The following is a 21476-nucleotide window of genomic DNA, read 5'->3' on the forward strand; positions in this document are numbered from 1 at the left end:
CTTGGTAGAAACTGCAAACACAAGTTCTGCCTATATGTTGTTACAAGGTGAAGATCGGTTGGTGCGAGTGTGTATTGAATTTGAGAGCTGAACAGAAAGCACATGTCGTAAGTCTATATGTTATAGTGTGTAGCTTCGATAGAACCGTTTTCTCGCAGGTTGTCTACGTCTTTGTACACGTGCTTGTTTGAAAGAATACATGGAAAAAATCTACTGTTTTTTATTGGAAAGTCGATGTGCTGACAAACAATATTCACGCCTTGTCCCTCATGCCTTCCTTCGAAAGTTGAAAAAAAAAATACAGTCCAAATCCTCTCTATTGACAGCAAGTATACCCTTAACCGGCAAAAAACACCCTAATGCAGTGTTATTTACAAGCCGTTAATGTGACAATTGCTTTTTTGTCAATAAATCCTAATCTGTTTATGAAATGGCTAACAACTGTTTCCAAATATTCTCGCTCGAGGTCACATATGACGTCACAGATAATGGCGCGTAAAATATCGAAGAAAATCGCTTTCAAACTCGAAAACTATGCAAACTGTTTCATTTCAAACACATGTAAATTACTTTTAGGCATGAAATGCATCCATTTGCTGAACAAAATTAACAAGGTTAGAAACATGTAAAATTTATACGGTACCAATTTTGATGCACCAGATGCGCATTTCGACAAATAATGTATCTTCAGTGATGCTCAACCGAAATGTTTGAAATCCGAAATAACTATGAAGTTTTAGATCTAAATATAGCCAAAAACAGCGTGCCAAACAAGTGGAGCCACATTCGTCCAAGGATAAGAGCTATGCATGAGGGAGATAATCCTTAATTTTGAAATGAATTTCTAAATTTTATAACAGCAATTAAATATACATCCGTATTTTCAAGCTAGTAACGAAGTACTTAGCTACTGGGCTGTAGAGACCCTCGGGGACTAACAGTCCACCAGCAGAGGCCTTGACCCAGGGGTCATAATGTAAAACTTACACGGTACCAATTTTGATGCGATGTGTCCTTTAAGAGTAACCAAAACGTATATCCTTTACTTGCACATGAATGAAAGTTATGTGTTTGTTGAAATATTACAATTAAAACCTGATTAAAGAATAATTACATAAACAGTATATATATATATATAATTACAAAACGATCAGCCACTGTACAATATATTTGTACAGCGTTATAATTTAGTGGAGTTCCACATATTAAATAAATATTAATTAAAACGGTTTAATACAAATATATACATGTAATATCCATGTGCATATTATACAACTGTCTTTTAAATAAATATATATTGTAAAACAAGAAGAGAGCTCTAATTTGTTGATTGTGCATATTTATTCATAATTTTAGAACTATACAATCTCGTCATGTAGTCTTGATATTTTTACTCCATATATTCATAATAAAGTAACATTTTCAGAAACACATGTATCTAAAATTATATGTACGTATATTCATATTTGTTTAGAACTTTTCCAGATGCCAAAATCATACAGCTGTACCTGGTGTGGAATATCGAATGTAAAAGATAGACGTCATCTGAAATTACCAGCTATTAATAAATATGTAGCAAACCGAGTAGGAAGGGAAGTTAGTGACACGGAAGTTTTGTGTAGTAAGTGTAGGGCGGGTCATCATAAGTCTCTGAGGACACCAGTTAACTACACTCAAAATGATGACAGCAACATTAGAAATCATGAGAATGATGATTCTCAATATTGTGTTTCATAACCATATAACACTAACCCTGTGAGTCCGAAAACAATTCAGTTAAACATTCCGTCAACATATTCGTCCCATAAATACTGTGTTGTTTGTAGAAAAAAAAATACCAAAGACTGAGACTTTGTGTTATACCACTGAGTGAAAGAACGCAGGCTTTCATACACAATTCACTTTTTGTAAACACAAAGACAAGGTGTTGCTCCCCTCATTTAGAAGGACAATATTTTTGACAAACTGCTTTGGTAGCTTTGAAATCCAAGTATCCAACGTCTTACTTCAATCGTACTGATATACTTTCACTTCTTGAGATTGTGAGGACAACTCTGTGAAGGACTGCTGTGTTAAATTTTGACAACGCTTCAGCAATGACTGAAGACGATTATTACAACGTGACAGGCTTAATAAAAGATCAGTTTGAAGATTTAGCAGCTTTTGCCACTTTCATTCGTCATGCTAATATCCGATCAGTCCGAGCATGCATAGCTGTACTTCTTAAAAAGCGAAGGACAGGTTTGCCCAACGATATTCTTGGAACAATATTTTCCTTCAAAAAGTGTCAGGTTCAACGATGTGTTCACAGTGCAAGAACCCCTCCCCCAGCTGTTCCTCTCTCGAAACGTTGGATTTCATCACATCAGTCATGATGAATTTGCAGATTTTCATACTACTCCTCTGGCTAGAAACCTTTTCTTTGGCAATAATGAAAAGTCAGTAATTTTAGTTATCGATGGAACATAGATTTTCATTCAAAAAAAGTTCTAACTATAAGTTCCAACGCCAGTCATACAGTCTGCACAAGCATCGTCCTTTGGTGAAGCCAATGGTCATCGTTGGAACTGGTGGATATATACTGTCTCCATTAGGCCCATACTTTTCAAATGGTAAGGATGATTATGCAGCAATTAAAAAGCACATGCTCACTTTAAACGGCGAGAGATTGAATGATTGGCATCAGGAAAATGATTTGTGCATAATAAATAGAGGTTTTCGGGATGTGGTGGAGTTTCTTGAGGAAAAGGGATTGTCAGTACATATGTCAATGTTTTTGAAGAAGGGTGCCAAACAACATTCTACGGAAGATGCAAATGCTAGTCACCTTGTTCTAAAAATCAGATGAATTTGTCGAGTGTGAATGGAAGGCTGAAGCAGTGACAGGTTTTCGACAAAGTTGTTTCTAATCATTACATACCATATATCGGTGAATTAATTAGATTGGTTTCAGCAATATGAAATAGATATCGACCGCCGCGTGCAAGACAAAATCCAAACGATATCAAATTAGTAGAGGAAATACTTGAAAAGAGTAAACAGGGAAACCATATTCAGAGTCTGGTAGAACAAGAAGGCTTGCTGAAGAAGAGATCAGTGTATACAGTTGTAGACGGATCGTCTGACCAGCTGAAAGACTGCACTGTACTTACTGAGGAAAAACTGCTTCAAATCACATTAGACATTTATCAATTAGAGCAACCGCCATTATATGAGAAATAGCACATGAAGAAGATCAACTTATACAAACTGAATGTTTGTAAAATAAAAGAAAACCTTCTAAAGATCAAAATGCAGTCCCGTCACAGCAATAGTATCACACACACTTTAATTGTACATTACAACATAGATGGGGAAATAACTGGTTGTTACTGCACGTGCAAAGTTGGAGTCGAAGTGGTAAGATGTGTCTATGTTTCCAGTGTACTTTTGTACCTAGGGTATCAAATGTTGCAAGGACAACACTATGATTCAAGCTTAATTTTTTTCTAAATCTTTATTATATGCTGGTGGTATTCCACAAAGTGATTCTGACTGTAGTTCTGCTATTGAGGAATAAAACACAGTTTTCTGATTGTAACACTCCCCTAATTATTGATAACAAAATGTTAGTTAATTGTTGACGTGATACCGACGTTTGCTGACTTAGAAACTAATGATACATATAATTAAATGTTGGTGAGCTATTTGTAAATGTGCAATGTTTTGTAGTTGGCTATGGAATTTATTTCATTCGTAAGACAGTTTCTTTTATACCCTTACAAATGCAAAGCAAAAGTGAATATATAAAACTAATATTGTTTTACTTGTGAATACAAAGTATTCGATTTTTTGTTTATTACATTTTCTTTTGATTTAGTTTATTTCAAATTTTAAAGGATGGTATAGTAAAACACAACATAACGTCACTATCAGTTAACATGACGTCACAATCAGTTGTTATTTTCACTAGTGAAAGTATAAAGTATGATTTTATTTTTATTGAATGGATAAATCATAGGAGTTCACTGTTGAAAGTGTAATAAATCAGTTTTAATTAATTTAATGCCATATCTTAGATGTATATATTTTCAATATGAACTGTTGCTAAGGTATAATTGTACAGTAACTAAGGAAATATGAGCATTGATCACTTAAAAAAGTACAATCGTTAATTTTAGTTCAAATACAAGGTGATAGAATTTGAAATTGATAAAATCTTATCATTCCAGTTTAAAAATTTGAACTTTCAGTCTTGCATTTGACATATTAATGGAAATGAACAATTTCATTGTTGATATGTTCAATGCGTTGTTAAGCAATCAATATTAAAAATATCAAAGTAAATCATGTATTTTTTAATCCATTTTTTTTATCCAAACTCTCACACATCGCTTTACCAGTTATCAGCAAACCTCTAAGTCAACTAATTAACATGTCCCTATCAACATAAACTTTCCCTAACCAGCTTAAGATAGCACAAGTGACATCATTACACAAGAAGAATAGTTCATTAGAGAAAGGCAACTATATACCTGTTAGTGTTCTTCCTGCAATCTCAAAAGTTTTTGAAAGAGCAATTGAAAATCAGTTAAGAATGTTTTTTAAAAATGTTTTCAATCCTTTTTTGGCAGCTTTTCGGTCAGGTTTTGGATGTCAGTCAACTTTATTAAGAGTAATTGAAGATTGGAAACAAGCACTGGATAAAAACAAGTACACAGCAGCAATTTTAATTGACCTTTCTAACGTCTTTGACTGCCTTCCTCATGAACTACTTCTTCTTAAACTAAAAGCATATGGTCTCTCAAAAGCAGCACAAACGATGTTAAGTAGCTATCTCTCATACAGAAAACAGTGTGTTAAAGTAGGGGAGCACACCAGCATCATGTTAAATATAATCAAAGGTGTGCCACAAGGGTCTATCCTCGGCCCCTTACTCTTTAACATCTTTATCAATGACCTCTTTCACTTTGTAAATAAATGTAATCTCTACAATTATGCAGATGACAATACGTTATCAAAATCAGACAAATCTTTAAATGATGTAATAGCAGCACTTCAAGATGACAGTAGATCTCTGATTAAATGGTTTAAATCAAACAAAATGCAGGCAAATCTAGAAAAATTCCAAGCTATCTCTGTTGGAAACAAAACACACAATGAAAACAGTTTTTGATTTAGATGGGATAAAAATTTCATGTGATGAAGAAATAAAATTGTTGGGCATTACAATTGATTCCAAACTTTCTTTCAACACACATATTACCAATATTTGTAAAAAAGCAGCAAGGCAATTAAATGTTCTTAAACGAATAGGCAAACATCTTAGCAAATTAGGTAAATTAACCATATATCATTCAATTATTATGTCAAATTTTAGTTATTGCCCGTTGACATGGCACTTCTGCACTGAACAAAACACCTGCAAAATTGAAAAGATTCAGGAAAGAGCTCTGAGGTTTATCTATGGCGACTATAAAAGTACTTACGAAAACCTATTAAAACAATCTAAATTGTCTTCACTAAAAACCAGAAGAATGCGAACAATAGCTTTAGAAACTTTTAAAATTATCAACAAACTGCCCCCACTTTTTTTTTTTTACAAGATCTAGTTGTTATAAAAAACCATTCATACAATTTTAGATATACAAATACAGCGGAAGTACCAAGACCTAGAACAACCAGGTACGGGATTAAATCTTTCAGATATAAGGCAGCAAAGCTCTGGAACTCTTTGCCAAAACGAAGCAAGAAATATTACATCATATAATCTATTCTCAAATTATATTCAAAATTGGTGTGGGGAATTAAATTGTTAATGCAGCTCATGCAAATTCCAGCCTCTCCTGCCTAAATCTTAAAGTTTTGATCTAAGTTCTAACTATGTTTCTAAGCTTACATGTACAAATTTAACTGTTTTATTTTTACTCCACTCTGTCTCTTAGGTATGCATATTTATTTATTCTATGTATATATCCATGTTTTTATGTTTGTGTTGCAAACTGTTTTCAGTGCTGCATGCGCATCTTAATATAGCTAGTCGCTGTGTATATATATGCATAACTTGTGATGTCTGTATACATGTATACGTCCTGGTTTTTTTTTTCAAATTTCTGTTTTTATGTCTATGCATGCAATTATATATCATTAGTGCTTTGTGTTTTTTAATGCGATATAGTCGGTTAAAGAGCTCTTAGCTCATGTTTATTGCTTAACTGTATATAGTTCCGACTTTAAATAAAAATTACTTACTTACTTACTTATCCATACACATTTGAAAAGGGGGCCATAAATGCCTCTTGTCCTATGGAGTCCTTTATTACCGCACAAACTGATTTAATACACAACAGCATATTGTTTGCACAAAATGTGGCTTCAAACATGACGATTAGATACATTAACGATTATTCATCTATTACAAAGATCATTTTCACTGATATGTCGATAAGACATACTCCTGTAAACTTAAAATAAAACACCACATATTGTATTCAAGTATCCCCTATAAACCGTTCACACCCGCTGTTAGCCATATATCTTGATCAGGTGAACGGAATTATCCGTAGTCAAAATCAATGTGCCAAGAACGGTTTAAAAATTGGTATTACACGTCAGATAACATTTGACCCAATGATAGGTTGTATTGGCAACTATATCTTTATAACGACCACAGAATTTGCGAAATGCTGAATTTAAACGAGACTGTTGAAACCCCTGTACCATCAACTTGTCATCGATTTAGAAACTGACCATACACAGAACAGGCTCTTGTGTATCGAATCAGTTGAGAGATATAAACATTATTTGCAGGTGATGATGGAATATTGCGACATAAATATGACAAGTTAACGATGAGAAAGCTGAAATCCTTCCGTTTGTCAAAAGGTTGACTTGTTGGTTTGCCGTTAGCATCTACTTTCAATAAAATATAAAGCAGAAAGCATGAGTGGACGACTCTGTGGTGTCTTTTATTTAGAGTTCGCAGGGATATATGGAATCGACACATGGATGGAAGTTTTTGTTGTTAATACATGAAACGTCGATATATCTAAATGTCGAATTGCATTGCATGACACAGCAAGATATTGTTTCTTCTCATGTAGAGGTTTTTGAATAGATTCTGCTTCATAGGATAAAAACAGCTCAGCTAACAAAGGAGCAAAACTGTTGCCCATGGTAAATTACAACATACTGTAGGACGAACTGCTCACCAAAGACCACGAAGATATTGTCAATGAAGCACTTACTGGATACAGCAATGCATCTTTGTTTGTTAGGGTTTTTATAGTTTAGGAATCTTCATATTCATTTAACCCATAGACTGGGATATTAAATGTGTCAAAACTGACTAGTTCGTATATAATACAGTTGTAATAATGAGCCTTACAAAGAAATAGTGTTACAAGCGTTGTCAGTTGCAGCCAAAACATATTCCTCATATAACCTATCTAATTCTTTTATCACCTCTGGTTTACTAAACACAAGGGATAGATGGTAGGTACTTTTGTTTTTATGTCTAATGCGGAATTTTAATATTCCTCTTATACTTTTAATCCATTCTGAAAATGTAGCAAGCCCTTTCCTATATACTCCATCGTCTGACATACTCTTCGACATAATTCATAATAGGTATGGACTTGTCTCACTACTTGAAAAACCGAGATTATCTGTATTTATGACTTTTAGAATAAGTGATTGAGGTCCTCATATTCAACTATATCAACATCACTAGTAATGACTTGCCCCGCTGAACTATAGTTGAAAAAGAAGAAGAATATGTTGGTGGATTACTTAGAAAATGGTCTATATCTAAGCACTGCAAAGTTTGTTTACAACTAGAAAGTTTAAATGCAATAGTAGAAGTATAGTTGTAGGAACTACTATGTGTATCTCTATCAAATGTAAATTGATATTTTCTAAGTATGTCAATATACATGTATCAGACTATCCTGATAAAGGACTTTTCACACGCTTGCTACATACTGTGATATGTGTACTGCAAATGTCTGCGTCCATGTGCAAACGTATAAAAACAAATAAAAATTATCCACACTTTCGGCTAAAGTGTCCACGCTTTTTCTAATATACTACTCTGTTTCGATATCTTTATTCTTTTTTTATCAGGATATATGACATTGTGCTACAACCAGTTCAATGTGGAACACGTGTCTTGGGTTTATATAGGAAGAGTAAGACAAAGGCTGAGGAAAAAAGACGAAATTGCTCTATTTAGTTTTTTTTTTTTACAGCTATGTCTGATTAAAATATCATTAGAATTTTAATTTAGGAAATGCAAACTTTGATTATACATACTTGTTATTGAAATCATCTTATCGCTATTAGCTTACCAATGCTTCAAAAACGACACACTTTTATGTCAAGCATTGTATTTCACATTCTTAGATGTATAAAGTACAAACTAAAACACTTAATGCTTATACAACACTATTGATATTACAAATCGCATTTTCCTCTATGAATCAACCAATTTCAGCGCAACATACATATTGAATATGAACGGATTATGAATTTGTTTAAAGCACGCAACTTATTTTCAATTTTCAAGCTTTGAAACATTTTATAAATCACAGAATTAAAATCAACTCTTAAATGAAAAGGCCGTTATATTCTGTGGTACATGGGATATATTCTGAATTGTTTTGCAATCTTTTCAAACATATCACATTTCTCATTTTTTTAAAATGATAATCTGACAATAAACTAAACTATAAATGAGGTGATCTAATTTGTGGACCTGAGTTATGAATGGACATGTTATGTTAATTCATTGATCAACAAATGATAGAGGATACTAGAACAGTCTCCTGCCGACTGCGGCTTAAGGAACATTCTCCCGCAACGACTTCTAATATAACAGAGCCTAAAAACCCCAAGATGCAACTGACATTTTAATGTAGCAACCTCTCCACAGACCCAGAAAGACTTGGGAACCACCTCTAGGCAAATGTGGAGTTTTGGAGTCTTATATTGATGTAGTGGATAAAGAAATAGACACAATCCTTTCAAAGCCAGATTTAACCCGAGACAATTTAAACAAAGAAGAAAGGTTGGCATTGCAACCATTAGCAAACCGGGATAATATTGCCATTAAAAAAGGCAGAAAAAGTTCTACTAATGTTGTCATTGACAAAGATAATTTCTTAAAGGAGGTTCATCAAGAGATCTCGGACGAACGCTTTTACATAAACTTAAGTGTTATTCTCTGTAAGCATCAAAACATGTGGAAAACGACGGACACAGAGTTTGTCGAAATTTTACACAAAGTATACATATCATGACACCTTTAAAAATGTGATTTGATTCGTGTTTCCATGATAATTAGACATCCGACTTTGTGCAAAGACGTGAGCCTCAACAAATGATGAAATTTCCTTTATAAAAATGTGTGTATTCATTTTTTATTTGTTTCATTAAGCTATGTTGTGTGTAATTTTTAAAAAATAAAATCGATTTCCCGCAACCCCTTGACACGAAACATATGCCCTCAAATACCAAAACAATTCACTGAAAATGAAAGAATTTGTTTAAAATTTGTGCAGAAACATAACCACTGGTAGATCGTATCTACCAGTATTACATATAAAAAAATAGAGATGTCAGATTTCATTTTAAGAAAGTAAATTGATTTTAAAACTTGCGTTATTGTGAAATTATGCGAGTTTTTTTTTTAAATCTATATCACCTCGACTCTTGACTGTAATGAATTTTCCAAGTATATTCATGATCAAGACAGGTTATGTCCCTTTTCCAAAGTGAAAGTAGAAATCCATTAATTTTGATTTGGATATGTTGAGCTGGTTAAAGTCTTTAAATCAACTGGAATTCTTCATTTGATACATAGGTGTTTGTCGGAGATCATCATGCTCTTGATGGGTAGCGTTCAAAGATGATGTAGCATTGAATTTACGCTGCGATCGTGATTACAACAGGGATAGCTTATATGCAAATATTTCTGAAGAGATTAGCCGAAAAATAAAATCACAGGTGCCATTAAATGTGCCCAATGCCGTTGTCATAACAATTCAGAAGTACTTTATTTTCATTGATTTTGCCTCATTTTGCAAAATAACTAGACCATAAACAAAAATATCGTCGACTGTCCTTATTACAATGATTGACCAGAATCAATAACCTTTTGTTTACGTGTGCGTGTTGTCTCTTCCGGATTTTGATTACGTCATCAAATTCACTGTATTGTTTTCAAACATACACATGTAGAACAAGTCTTTTTTTCCGATAATCAACTGCTAGAAGGAGAGTATGAAAAAAATATCAACTTGGGCAATCCAAAAATAAGCCTATTTACTTATTACTTTTTCAAGCAAACCTTCAAATCAATATAAAGCCCAACTATCTATTTTGTATTGCTTGTAGGAGTTATGAGATTGATCACTGTTCGTTATCTTCACCTTGCATACTAAAAGTTTAAGGTTTAAAGTCTACACTATGTTATTTTATCAATTGACGTTTAGTTGTACATTCCACCTGTATATACATTTTTACAGTTACAAACTTTTTGCAAACCTATATTAACAATGGTCACCGGAATAGGTGACGTCAACGTTTTAGGAATACAAAGTGACATGTTTTTGTTACAAATATATATTCAATTGACATACCCATGGAATTGGAATTTTTCGATGAAAGTAAAGAAATCTAATTACTTTAATGGTAGTGTGTTGTTTATTTATATAATCCAACTGATTAATAAGGAAATCGCGGTTTATCACTAATGTCACCGATACTGGTCCCATATGCAATTCACTGGTGAATACAAGCTTTAAGCAAAATATTGTACATGAAAAATGCCTGTGCCAATAGAGATTTGTGAATAAGATTGATCGCATTAACTTTAAGGGTTGTAAATATTCATAAATCTGTCAATTCAGTTTCATTTTTGAAATTTCCAATTGCTCATTCTGAAGTTATAAATTTGTTAATCAACAAGAACTATTTATTATTTTAGTATACATTTTTAGCGCTGACTTTCAGGGGTGCGAATTCAAGATTGGATGTTCTAATTGAAACTAAGACGGAAATGTTTTCTGTTAGGAATGATTAGACTCAGCATCATCATATGACAACACAACTGTGGGTCATCAAAATAAGTGGATCCAACATGGCTGTAACTTATTGAAAGATTGTTCAGCTGTAATGTGTCCACTGATAAATTACAGAGGCTGAAAATGTTGGAGAATAATTGATGACCTGTTTATGTTTTTTTTTATTTCTCGTTCCCTTTCATGGAAGGAACTGTACTCAACTGAACAATGCAACTCTACATGTCCATCCATAGTTTACTGATATATATATATATATATATATATATATATATATATATATATATATATATATATAAACACTCCGGCCGCCAAAATATGTAGTGTTTTGAATCGAAATAAATTGTTTAGTTGGTTAGTTGTAAGAAATCAGTTCATGGTATTCATCATCAAGGGAATATATATGAATTAATTTATTGATGATTTCCGCCACATTCAACAATTTTTCAGTTATCTGGTGACGCCTAGTTTTTATTGGTGAAAGAGAGAACCGAGATACAATGTACCTGGGAAGAGACCTCCGACCTTCCGAAAGTAAACTGGGAAAGTTTCTCCGTTACCGGCGCGAACGAGATTCGTATGGTGTTGAGTGCGATGTTCTAACCACCCGGCTACGGAGGCCCCGAATATGTATGGAATAAGTACCAAGAAAATTATGGTGCCCCGTGCATTGGCAAATGACAGCTGCGGCAAACTGCCTTCCTTAACGAAAAAGAACAATGATCCAAAAATACATTATTGTGCATGTATATGCATGTCAATGACATACATAATGGTTTTATTTTGTATTGTATTCATAATCAATATTCATACCATTGTTATGTCATCAATAAATGTGAAGAAATTCATTGAAAGTTTTGACAGTGATTTCTGTACTTATTAATTATTTCATTCACCCCATCGACAGAAAAACGAAATGAGTGAAACACCAGTGGCGGTTGCTTAATGGCTAGATATTTCGCTTTCGAGAAGTCATCCTGTCAATACAGCAACAATCGATTATAAATTTTCACATAGATTATCATTAACTCTTTCTGACATAATAGTGTTAATCGAACACGTTTAATGTTTAATTTTTGAAACCATCAAAGGACATAACTCTATCTCTCCCGATAATGGTTATGGAGGAGATTATGCCGGATTTTGAGGAAAATTTTAAGATAACGAACAGTGAGTAATCTCATAACTCCTATACAAATACAAAATTAACAGTAGGCCACATTAGAACATCTGGACATACCAGTGATGGGACCCAGTGTCTATATGGGGAATACACATCTAACGTCGACCGACACACACCCCATAAAGCCTATTTATCGATCTTGTAAAGTGAGTAATCTAAAATGCTGATTTTAAACAAGGCATAGAAATCCCTGTAATATCAACATACACGTATTTCTCAATACCCTGCCTCGATTTAACAAGAGTGCCGCAACCGGTGCAATATACGCCTGTCGGACAGTGAAATTAAACCTGGAAGTATATTATGCATTCTGAATTGATACAACACATATTGTTGATGAAAGGTGAAGAGGAGTGAATATAAAGGCCCTAAAGTGGGTCATGATGCACCAGTCCATCTGACACGTGAACAGATTATGTATTTCTCTGAGAGGGAGGTAGTAACACATTTTCAGAGCAATACCTGTGAACATACTGAAGAAAAATTGGGAAAATGTTTGATTTGATCTTACCCTGAAGTAGTTCATAATGCAACAACCCAACTGAAATGCCAACTGCACTTGGATTCCTCCGAGAGGAAACCTTTGAATAAATACCAGGGCAATATCTGTATCCGTAATAAAAAAAAAAGCGAAAAACTGTTTGAAGTATTTTTTCAAATTCATTTCAAAATTAAGGATTATCTCCCTCGTGCATAGCTCTTATCTTTAGACGAATTTGACTCCACTTTTTTGGCACGCTGTTTTTGGCTATAATAGCTCTAAAACTTCATTGTTTTGTTGGATTTCAAACATTTTGGTTAAGCATCACTGAAGAGACATTATTTGTCGAAATGCGCATCTAGTGCATCAAAATGTCTACCGTATAAGTTTTACATTATGACCCCTGGGTCGAGGTCTCTGCTGGTGGACTGTTAGTTCCCGAGAGTCTCTACAGCCCAGTAGCTAAGTACTTCGTTACTAGCTTGAAAATACGGATGTACATTTAATTGCTGTTATAAAATTTAGAAATTCATTTCAAAATTAAGGATTATCTCCCTCATGTATAGATCTTATCCTTAGACGAATTTGACTCCACTTTTTTGGCACGCTGTTCTTGGCTATAATAGCTCTAATACTTCATTGTTATTTCGGATTTCAAACATTTCGGTTGAGCATCACTGAAGAGACATTATTTGTCGAAATGCGCATCTGGTGCATCAAAATTGAAACCGTATAATTTTTACTTTAGCCTAAAAGTAGGTCAAAGATGGGTCAATCCAGCTGAAATACAAACTGAACTTGTATACTTCCAAGGGGATATATGTGGCTAAATTTCAGGGCAATATCTGTACCATTATAAAAGCCCAGAAAACTTTTGACCTACTTTTAATCCCAATGGAGGTCACGTACGTACGGGCGATCCAACTGAAACTTAACTTGTATTCCCCTGAAAGGAAGCTAATGTGTAAATATGTATTAAGTAAAAAAAAAAAAGTGCGGAAGTCTGTTTGACGTATTTTTAGCCCTAAAGTAGGTCTATGATGACCCAATCCATCTGGAATGCAAACTCAATCTTACACTTCTTGAGGGAGATATGTTGACATAATTTCAAAGTCTTACATGTACATGCTACGTACAAAAGTCAAGCCAGTCAGCCAGCCAGACAGAAAGACGAATAAACAGCGCCATAACATAATACGTCCGGTCTAATGACGGCCACATCAAACTGACCATATCCAGAACAAACACATCCTTATCGAATCAGTTGAAAGACATTGACACCACATGCATATAATAATGGAATATTGTTATATAGATGTAGACAGTTGTCAAAGGGAAAACAGAAGTGATCCTATTTCTCACAAAGTTGGGTTGCTAGTTTGACGTTAACATCTATATTCAATAAGATGTCTAAGTATCAAGCAGATGTGGAAGAATTTGCGGTGTCTTTTATATTGAGTTCACTAGGATGTATCAAATCGACATTTTAATGAAAATGAATATTTTTGATAGATAAAACGTAGTCGATATGGAGTGCTGTATCGGTGCATGGGAACTCGGAATAAATGTTGTATTGTTGACATGGTGACGTAAAAAATTATAACGTTTTCAAATTTAAACATTTTAACACATATTTCCTATTTTCACTTTTACTGGCATTGTGTCATACAAGTAATTATTATTCAGATAGAGATACTTACAAGATCTGTAGATTCGTCAATCTGTCAAAAATCTCATTCTCTAAAGTTGTTATATCATTGTTCCACAACCCTCTGAAGGATAAATATATATTGATTAACCTTAATTGAATAACGTTATTATGATGAAATATATTATAATGTATACAATTGAACACATTTATTAAATATCTTGACCTTAATTAAATCCCCTGAAATAAAAACAACATGATCTGGTTTTGTATTATTATGAGACAAAATTTATACAATGGCACCTACATGAAAAAGAAAGAGTTTTTGTTTTGGTCTTCAATTCAATATTTATATTGATCAACAAACTTTTTTTATCTATGAACAATTCTCAGTAGTCTTGTTTAAAGTCAGCATTTCGAAAATTGCATGGTCGCTATGATGATCTAAATTGCAAATACGGCATACCATTGTGTCGAAAGCTGTCTGACGTGTTTCATTGCAATTATACCGTTCATTTAAATCTGCTTTTGTCTACGGATTACTCTGTTTACCTGATTGAAATACACGGCACACGGCGGGCGTGACCGTCCATGTTAGTTTAGGATGATGGTAGTGATTTTATGCAAAATGGTTATTGAAATGCAAAATATCAATCAAACCTTCCTTTGTACATATTTTAAGCATGTTCATATAAGTATATGGTAATATATGACATGTACTGCGCATGCCTGATTATAACGTCACACCATGACGCTATGTATTGCTTACTGTAAAGTATGTCAACAAAACGACATCGACAAAACAACAATACTAGATACCGATCCTGAAGCATATTACTGCACCATTTGAACCGTTCCCATATTAAACCCTTCCGTTTAAACCGTTTAATGTTCCATTTCGAAACCAAAACGTTCCGTTTCCAGATCAAAGCGTTCGTTCCCTCACAGTTTTCGTTGCCGTATAGCCATTCGGAACTCGTGCGTCAGTTTCTTATTGTAGGTCAATATGGCGCTTGGTCCAGATAGTAGACTACAGCTTCTGATTGAACATATTTTAAAGTTATACAAAAGTTCTACAGTTCAAATCCGTAAGAGTTTACAGACAAATCACCAGCTCATCACGACATGAAAGGATACATTTTGATTTGGGATAAACGGCAAATTTACTTCCATTAAGATTCTGAACGAACACCAACGTACTGAATAAGAAAATATGTGCAATGGGCTTATCATTTTGAAACCAATAATTAAATAGAAGCAATGTTACTGTTGATCAAAAGAAAAAGTTCGTGTAGTGGGGATTCTTTTATCACCATTGCTATTATCATTATCATCAATGTTGTCAATAGGGGATTTCTAAACAAACAAAATATCAAATTATAAGAGCTGTTGTAAGTGCACATAACTCTTTGACTAATGGCAGTTTGACATATTTCAAAATAGTGAAAATGTTGGGAAAATAAAATGAATTCAATTGGTGTGGTGTCGTCTTCAAAAGAAGTTATCAGGTGATCGAGACACTAAGAGTTGCTAAAGTAACGGTACACGTGTACCAGTCTGTGGGTGAGTGGTCACGGTGTACACACTATAGGTCCCCGTTTCAGATGAAATTGGCTTTCTTGATATCCCTCTTTAAATTTGGCAGGTTTCGTCAAAGCCTTTTAATGTAGGTGTATGCAATTGGTACATTTACAGATACCATCAAACAACACCAAAAGTCACCGTGATACTGAAACAATGAGGGTATTCCCCAATCTGACTTAAACGCACAATGAATTATTTCTATTGAAGATAATTAATTACACTGGTTTTGAAATTAGAATCCTTTATTATCAACTATCATTAAATTCGTTACGCAATAGCTTGTTCTCCTTATGGTAAATTTTTAAATCAAGGCAAGTTGATGGTATAGAGGTTTCAACAGTATCGTTTAAAGTCAGCATTTTGGAAATTATATGGTCGTTATAACGATCTAGTTTGCAAATTCAACCTATCATTGAATCAAATGGTGTTTAGTGTCTTTCATACCGATTTTTAGACTGTTCTTGGTATTCTGATTTTGCCTACGAATAACTCGTTTTACCTTATCAAGGACTCAAGGCGGGTGTGACCGGTCCACTGGGGATGCTTGCTCCCCCTAGGTACCTGATCCCACCTCTGGTTGTCCAGAGGTCCGTATTTCCCCATTTGTCTATTTTGTATTGTTTCTAGGAGTTATGAGGTTGATCATTGTTTGTTACATATTCCCTTTGATGCGCATATATCGATCTCGTTTTGGATACATTTATTCTGAATGTGCATATGATGAAAATTTCAAATGGGTTGGTACGCTATATTAACTGTAATGTACATTTGTATAGTATATGAGCATTGATTAAAGGTTACAAAAATGCATGTAATGCAATCATGTAGAAACTAAATTCCTTTTTAAAATCACTTGTGTAAATACCTTTCTGTGTTTCAAATAATCGAAAAAAATGTAACATTTCATCAGTAAAGAGTGACAAGTTTATGATAGGGACAGCGAAAAAAGCCTGAAATGACGCAATTCGATTTGTATTTTTTGTTGGTGAAAGTTTGAAGTTGTTGTCTATTGATTACATTACATAAATATAAATATCCCAATGTGAAATTTAAGGCACGTATAATTGTAATATTAATTAACTTCCCTTCAGTGTTCATGCTATCAATAAAAATATCAAAACTTTCAGCGTGCCAAGTAATATATGTTTTCCCTACAATACCTATGTATGAATAAAGAGTACCAAAAGTGTCCAAAATGTATAATTTGAAATCGAGGCCAAAACGCTTGCTCCTATATCTGAGCAAAGCGTTCCATCCCCGATGAGAACCGTTCATTCCCAATCCCAAAGCGTTCCTTTTCCGTTAGAAACCGCCCGTTCTCGCTGAAAACCGTTCCGTTTAAACCCATTAACTTTTTTTTTCTAAACAAAACCGTTCAACGTTCGTTCACCCTTTCACTGGTATAGTAGTACGGCTCAGGGTCTGTCAATTGAGACAGTAGTAGTGTGAGAATAAACATCATACACCCCATTCTTTAGCGTTGTTACGCTATCGTAGCTCAGTTCTCTAAATGATAAAGATATATTGATTCACCTTTATTGATCAACGCTACAATTATGCTATACATGTATTATGATATATGAAAATGAAAATCATTATTTGGCTTTAATTACATCTGCTGGAGCAAAATCATATGATCTGGTTTTGTATTATTATGAGGCTTCCGCGTTCAAAATACACTAGGAAAATATATACAATATCAGTATGAGAATAGACAAATATATCTACACAATATCGTTTTATCGCATAAATAATCATTCTAATTGATATTTCAAGTGCAACAATCGACTATCGACAAAGTGCGCGATCTGATATAATTTTGAAATGTAATTGAAAGTACATTGCATTACACATCACATATCATACTGATACTAAAGAAATTGTTGAAAAATATTTATTTATGTTGGATTTATGAATTCAAAAATACAGTAGTATAAGCACACAGCATATCAATCAATTTTAGAAATGTATCTAAGTTATTTATTGCATTTTGTCTTCAATATTTCATAAAACATTGATCTGGTCTGTATATCTTTCATGCAATACTGAACGGAAGTGGCAGGAATAGCTAGGTATCTCATTGTTGTATTAGATATCTACAATTATTGTCTTTCCAGAATTTTACAACACTATCATGCATATCAATACATGGCTCAGACAGATATGTATCAATTCCTGACACTCCAGACTTATCTCGAATTATCTCACTAGTTGACTGAGACATAAATCTGAAGAAATCTTTCTAAGCTCTCTTTGGCGGAAGTAATTGTTCTTCATCGGCTTCTTCATTATCATAATTTTCCTGAGATAGAACTGCATATTTCAATGTTTCGTTTTTACTATCTATTGATTTAATCAGGCTAACACCGCCTTATCTAGAATTTTGGATTTAATACTGCAGCTAAAATGAAATACCGATCTTCAAACACAGAATGTAGCAATGACAAAGATTATTTGAATGCGCTCATCATTTTGTTATTGTACACTAAAGATAAAATATTTGCATGAACTTGGTGTTTAAGTTCAAGAATGAACGGAATAGCAAGGCTAACACTTTCATTTCCTTGTATCAAAAGTGTTTCGTATTCAAATGGGTCGAGAATGGATGTTAATTAAGTCCTTAAATATATTACGCTTATATGATGCAAGGAACTATTTATATTGTTGAGTTTCTCTTCAAGACGGACCTGATCATTTTCAGCTGAGAGTTCCACTTGATTGCATTTGAGCCCTGTTATCTTCATTCGTATTATAAATACTCTGATGCATGAATTGATCTCCTGACAAAGTTAACAATTTGAGATGCTTTGGCAATTATATTGTTTAAATGAAAAGAACAATTCTTAAAACCATTCTTAAGCACTAACTACAGGGAGTGCACATTTAGAATATTTTGGCAAGTGTTCAATATTATCTTCCTTGTCCTCATTTTCTGTGTCATCCATTAAAGGTGAAGATAACGACCAGTGATCAATCTCATATAAACAATACAAAATAGATAGTTAGACAAACACCAGAGATGGGATCGGGTGCCTAGGAGGAGGAGGCATCCCCTTATTGTTGTCCCATGCATTATCATTATCTTCAGACTCATCTTCAATGTCAAAATGAAAACCAGGACAGAGAATCTTATATATATTAACCATATTTTAGTGATTTTCAGTAAATATTGTGTACATTTTGTTTGCAATATCAAACTGCAAGTGTTTGTTTAAAATTTCCTCGGGTCTTTTTTGCAGAATGTTTCTCTTTAAACAGTTTGCAGCACAGTGTTACAGAATAAATTGTCCAACATATAATGAAATAGCAAGTAATTCCTATGGCTTCATTCCATCTGTCTATATGACGGCAATCCATAGTTAAACATATGCTTTTGGTTTGAGAAAGTGGAATTTTAAGAATTTTAAGATTCCCTTTTACCTCCACATATTTCTCACGAATGATTTCTTTGAAAGACATTTATGACTGGGCATCTGGTATCAGGGGTCGGTCCAATTTTCCAACAATTCTCCTAAAATTTGAACTTTCAACAATTGGAAAAGGTAAAATGTATCCAGCTTTCAAATATAGCAGTGCTGATGTGGTCAGCTTTGTTTTCCATCACAAGTACTATAGTTGGTAACAATAACTGGCTAAAAAAGGCGTTCCATGTTACCTTCGTTTTAATGCAAGGTGAAGATAACGAACAGTGATCAATCTCATAACTCCTACAAGCAATACAAAATAGATAGTTGGGCAAACACGGACCCCTGGACACACCAGGGGTAGAATCAGGTGCCTAGGAGGAGTAAGCATCCCCTGTCAACCGGTCACACATGCCGTGAGCCCTATATCCTGACGAGGTAAACGGAGTTATCCGTAGTCAAAATCAGTGTACCAAGAACGGCCTAACAATCGGTATAAAACACGCCAGAAAGCATTTGACCCAATGATAGGTTGCATTAACGAACTAGATCGCTATAATGACCTTAAAATTTGCAAAATGTTATCTTCAATCGAGACTGTTGAAATCATTGTACCATCAACTTGTTTGTCAGTAGCTTGCCTCGATTTAACAACTGAATATACGCAGAATAAATTATGTTTTATATGAATATAAAAACATATTAGCTAACAAAGGACCACAATTCATACCAATGGGAATTCCACCAGACTTTTGGAAAACTTCATCACCGAAGACCACGATGATATTGTCAAAAAGAAACTCTAGCATATTTTTTTTAATTTCAACTTCAGAGTACTTGTGCGTGGAATCAGATATTTTTTGGATGAATGATCACTTGATAAAAATATTTCCCTTTTCCATTTTTGTTGAAAGTATTTGTTCATTGGCTCTGACAAGTATATCCATGGGTCTGTGTTTGCCCAACTCTTTCTTTCATATTGCTTATAGGAGTTATGAGATTGATACTCTTCATTATATTCACCTTTCACTCAGATAGAAAGAATACTTTAGATAGAATTTCTGTTCACAATAGTCTGCGTTGAAACCTTACAGACAACCCTAGGGAAACATTCAATAGATAGTTTGTGTTGGTTTACCATACCATAGGTATTAGAACTAAAATGTTGTTAATTAAATGCTTTTAACTCTTAAAGACAATAGCCATGAAGTTAAGCATTTTGTTCATAAGGTATAAAAGTTAATCACTAATATAATTAATTTATATAAACCTCCAAAATATCATCAAATATATGACGTAATTTAAATGTGATGGGTATACTGGAATGAGGAAAACAATATATTTTCTACAAGTAATATATTAAATTAACATTTCTTGCAATGTAACAAAACCCATTACACCCCCATTACAGTGGCCGCCCTTACATTACCATTACACATTACCATTACCCTATGTCAGGCTACAATAATGAAATATATCATAATGTGTTAAACTGGAATCCATCAAATAATATCTTGGTTTTAATTTCATCTACTGGAACAATGGAAAAACATCCTGATGTGACCATTATTTCGTCGTTTATATATGACGACGACATTTCATTTATCAATTCTCAATATAGTCTTCTTTAAAGTCAACATTTTGTTAATTTTATGATTGTCATAATGATAAAATTTGCAAATACGAACTACTACTTTGTCGAATGCTGTCTAACGTATTTCATAGCAATATATACCACTCTTTACATTCTGATTTTGACTATAGTTTCTGTTTACCTGATGAAGACATAGGTCTCATGGCGGTTGTGGTCAGTTAACGCGGGGTGTTAATTATTCCTAAGCACCTGCTCCTACCTTTGGTATGTCTAGTGTTCCGTGTTTGTCATTTGTATTTCTGTGGGATTTATGGGATTGTTCACTATGCATTATCCTCACTTGTTCATAGACCATATGCAATAATCAATTGTCAATAAGTCAATTGGGATATCCATTCATAATTTATTTATGAAAGTAAAATTATTTTGAAAAATTCGAATTTACTTGCATTTACCAGATAAATATGCACTGATATCAAATTTATAGTAACCTTTTTGGAGGTGTATCAAAATATAACAAAC

Source organism: Ostrea edulis, chromosome 10 (genome assembly GCF_947568905.1).
Source record: "Ostrea edulis chromosome 10, xbOstEdul1.1, whole genome shotgun sequence".
Classification (NCBI taxonomy): Eukaryota; Metazoa; Mollusca; class Bivalvia; order Ostreida; family Ostreidae; genus Ostrea; species Ostrea edulis.